Source organism: Bombus terrestris, chromosome 11, assembly GCF_910591885.1.
Source record: "Bombus terrestris chromosome 11, iyBomTerr1.2, whole genome shotgun sequence".
NCBI lineage: Eukaryota > Metazoa > Arthropoda > Insecta > Hymenoptera > Apidae > Bombus > Bombus terrestris.
In genome coordinates, this window is record NC_063279.1 from 17,298,508 (window position 1) to 17,302,898 (window position 4,391).

General features: G+C 43.0%; 1 long non-coding RNA gene across 1 annotated transcript; it reads left to right on the plus strand.

The window, feature by feature from the left end:
• Window positions 1-567: 567 nt before the first annotated feature.
• Window positions 568-1,933, plus strand: LOC125386019. Its single transcript, XR_007225835.1, has 2 exons — window positions 568-688; window positions 955-1,933. It is a non-coding gene; the product is annotated as an uncharacterized LOC125386019 (long non-coding RNA).
• Window positions 1,934-4,391: the final 2,458 nt, after the last annotated feature.

Sequence of the window (4,391 nt, forward strand, 5' to 3'; positions counted from 1 at the left end):
AACTCACCTACACGAATCTAACGCCGACCACGTTGTTTCGGGATACGGTCCGTTAACAATCGACAAAATCTTTTGTCTAACGGTGTCCCGGTCGGCTTCTAAGCACGTTACGCAATCAGTCTTGTAATACCGTGGCCGCCCAATCGCGAAACCGCGATCGACCTTCGCGATCGTCGTGTCAAATTCACGCTCTGAATGCAGATACTGATATAATGGCGATGGTATCGATGTCCAAGAACGTTCCTAAAGTTTCTATATAGAACCACAAGATGAAACGATAAAGCATATTGCGCGATGATAAAAGTGATAAAAGGATACAGACGTGCGAAATAACGAATCATTAATATACTTAACGTGTTCGCTATCATAAAAGATAATTGAGCTTATTGATTCACATTGAATTTAATTCTTAACCCATCGTCGATTTTTGATGCATCGTCGTGCTCGTTCTGGCCCGGATACGCTCACCGGCGACTGGCGGCGACCCACATTACGTGGCACGATGCGCACCGCGATGCGATGCGATGTGGAGCAAAGGTGAGACCTCTTTTTAGAGAGCAGTCTCGCCGGAATCATGAGGAGACCAGCCGAGAGCCGGACGGCTCCCTTGTACAGGCATCACCGTTAAGATACGCATCGATAACCCGCCTGAAGCCAGCCGTCCATTCAGAAGATCGACGGCCCACAGGTTGGCTATTTTTGGACCGCGACTCCTCTTTCTTTTTTCTGCCTCTTTTTCTTCTTTCTTTTACGCGGTATCTGCCTCGCGACGCTGGTCGAAGGAAGCCTCTGAAATCGGATTCGTTGTTCCGCTTTCGTGCTCTCCTCGATTGGCTGCTTGAACTGAGCGCATCGATATCGAGTAGCCTGGATGACTGTGTTAAATTTTCAGATCTATTCGAATTTAAACGATCATAAGAGGTTGATCGGTGTTTATTAGATATTCTGTTTTAGGCTGCTGGAGTGATTCTGTTGGGCATGTAAAACGGTTCGCGTGGATTCGGAACGGTCAGAGACCGCTCTCGTTCAGTTACGCAACAAACGAGACCGAGCACGACAACGTAGACGAGGACGAAAGACGACGACGACGTAACGCCAATGGAAGTCCGGCAATTAGTTAAGAAGACGAGCAATCGACTTCCTGCAGCTCTTTCATCGACGTTGATAGGGTGACCGTCGACGATGAGGCAACCGGCTAACGGAACACAGGCTGTTAGGCAACCGGGGACATCGTGCTCGAGACTCTGTTCTCTCTACCGTTTCTGACAACTGTTGCACCGTTCTCGTGCGGATATAGATGATGCAGAAGTTTGGAATTCTATTCCCTTTGTATTGTGATCTTACCATTGGTTACGTGTGTCCGAAGCAGCGGACTGGATGTAGAAATTGATCGATGTGTGAGAAACACGGAACGTTTAAACGTGTAGAGTGCAGGGAAAGGTAGCGCTTCAGACTCCTCCAGGCAGTTTTGAAATTGATTGAGATGGGAGAATAGTTGTTACTTCGTATTTTTAAAGTTAATTGCACCAATACAGGATTGCAAGGCGATGGCTTAGATTTAAATTGGTAACTTTCCTTCTTGGAATTTGTGTACATTTCGTTAAAAAGTTTAAGGTCTGTTAATCCTCGTCGCCCATTAAGATTGTTCTATGCTATTGTTGAAGGTAGGATCGAAGTTAAGTACGTATCTAGAGTTTGATTGGTTCACAGTAACGGTATATAAATAATGGTGAAACTTGAAAAGTATTAACAAACTACTGGAGAACAACGATACGTATCGCCTTCTTAAGAAATCAATATATTAGGAATTTGAAATAAATGTCAAAATATTTAGAAATTAAATTACCCTACTTTCTTTAAATAATTAAGCATTTATACGTGCATATATGTTTAGCACTTACAAACGTCAAAATATATATTCGTTCAATTTGAACAGATTCGAGATATTTTCTGTAGAAAATAAGAGCAACACACCGGCTGATTAACGTCAATTAACGCTCTCTTTCTCCTGGCAATTATTTACCACGGTTCAATTAACATTCCCCAAGCGGTCGAGGCGCGGCGATCTCGCGTAGCGTTCTTCAAAAGTTTCGAATGATTCGAGGAGAGGCGAGTCCTTGCCACAGGAATGCGCATTCCTTGTTCGACTCAAACCCAAGGCTGCCTTCTCGTCGTCTTCCTTTTCGATTTCGTTCCAGGAAAGCGCGAAACCCGGCAGAAAATGAGCGCGCCCGGTCGATTCGTGATAATTTCACCAATCTTCACGGCTGGAAACCAGGAAACGCAGCACAAACGTTTATTTATATTCTCAATGCCATATGCGTCGCGTATTCTTATGGGCGAATCGTTGCTGTCGTCGTTGCCCATCGCTTCCTGTTGCTTGTGTAACAGTTACGCGCTGTCATGGAGGACGTGGAAATGAACTGGCATGAATATAAAGAAGCCACGAGTTTCGTCGAGTAATTGTTATTAAATATAATATGTAATAACCCTAGTTAGCGATTGCAAGTGTCATACGAAATGTGACTTCGAAATTTTGCGCTATAAGGTTTCTATACGACGCAGCATTACAAAGATTGGGATCGACAAAAGTTGTCTGGCGATCGAGCACATACGAAGATAGGCATTCAGGAAATACGAAGAAATCGATGGATCGGTTGACGGTAAAAAAAAGAAAGAAAATAGGTAAGCTGAGAGGAAAAAAACACAAGGACAGAAGCGTTAAGGAAATGCGGAGGTGCGTTTGCACGCAAGCGCGCAAGAGCACGCGGGAAACTTTGTGACCCATTGGCCCAGATAGCGAAAGCAGTGACGCCTTGCTCGATCCACATCAGAACCGGGCTGTTGCATTCCCGTCTTCGATTGGGTTTGAATATATTCGAATTTCAACTATTACCAGTCTTTTAACTTACCTATAAACGTCGTCGATGGACGTTATCGAACAACCCATTCTAATCCCTTGCAGTTGGAAGATCAGTTGTAATAAATAAAGTAAGATTTGTTAGTTGTCCAACAGATGGAACGAATAGAAGTCTCAATACTTATGACCGTGTACAGTAAGAAAAGTAAACGTTTTACTTACAAGCAATAACTTTAATAGGTCTTCGATACTATCAGATCAAAAGACTCTCGAATAAAGACCTAGTCATTTAATTTTCGCAATGTCGATTAAACTATCGTATTAGGCAAATAAAGACAAACGTCTCGACGAAATCCACGGTGTCATATAAATATTCGTTAGGATCAGAATACGTTTAACTGGAACGCAGGAAGAGAACGTTGTCCCTGATATTTGCTCACCTCTGACCGGTATCAGATCGCGCGGATAGAGGCTTGTTACCAATGCACGCCGCGTTTCATGGTCAGAATTTCCATAGAGAAGCCAGGGTTATCGCTTGAGCGCGGCATTTTCCGGGATTACGTAAGCATCCAGTTGTCGCTTGCCAACGCGAAAAAAGGATTACGTTTGTCGAGATCCCAACCTGTCGTTCTCCGTTTCTTCTTCGAATCGTCGATTCACGTACACGGACGTGTACTTTCAGAAATGAACGATTCTCGAGAATGCAATTACGTCGACAAAAGAGGCGCGGATCATGGAATTTTCGTTTGTTTAGGGTGACGTTTTCGTAGCTAGAAGCTTTTTTAAATTCGATTCTGACAAACACGAGGAATACTAATCCCAGTGAAGCATTTTGACAATCAAGATCCTTAATTTCGCGTGCGGTTCGAGTATAGTCAAGGTCGATTCGTGTTACGTAATCCATAAGCGAGTATCCATTTGAGACCTTGCGCTTCTAAAAGAAAAGACGCGATTGTTTGCTTACATGTTCATGAATATTACGTGTATCATTAAATATAGGGCAGTATGTAGCAAATATATATCGCTGCACGTGTTCCTAATCGATTCTTCTCGGTATGTTCTATGAATATGAATAGAAGAAATGTTACATGAATATAATTTGGTTAGAACTTTAGTAAGTTTATGACGAAGATACGAAATGGGGAACAACAATCGACTTGAAATTTCCTGTAATCTGACGCACGAAACGCGTGGACGAATGGCGCGTGTCGTCACGATCGATCCTATGTAGAGCGGAGGACCGTTAGAATTGTTCTCCTTATTATGCAAACGACTCTCCATCGTTTTCTTCAACCGTGCACTAAGTTTTTACTTCGAGGTTTCCTCGAATCAATGTACCTACGTTGAGTCACGATCGATGCCTATCGTCAAACCATCGACGTGAGATTTCTTTCCTTTGTCGATGGATTAAGAGATCAAAGTATCTCGTGTCAGAATATTGAAACAGAATCCTAGATCCTATAAATACGATGATTGTGCCGGAGAATGAATGTAATAAGGCGACTACGTAACGTGATGATTGATAAAAGAC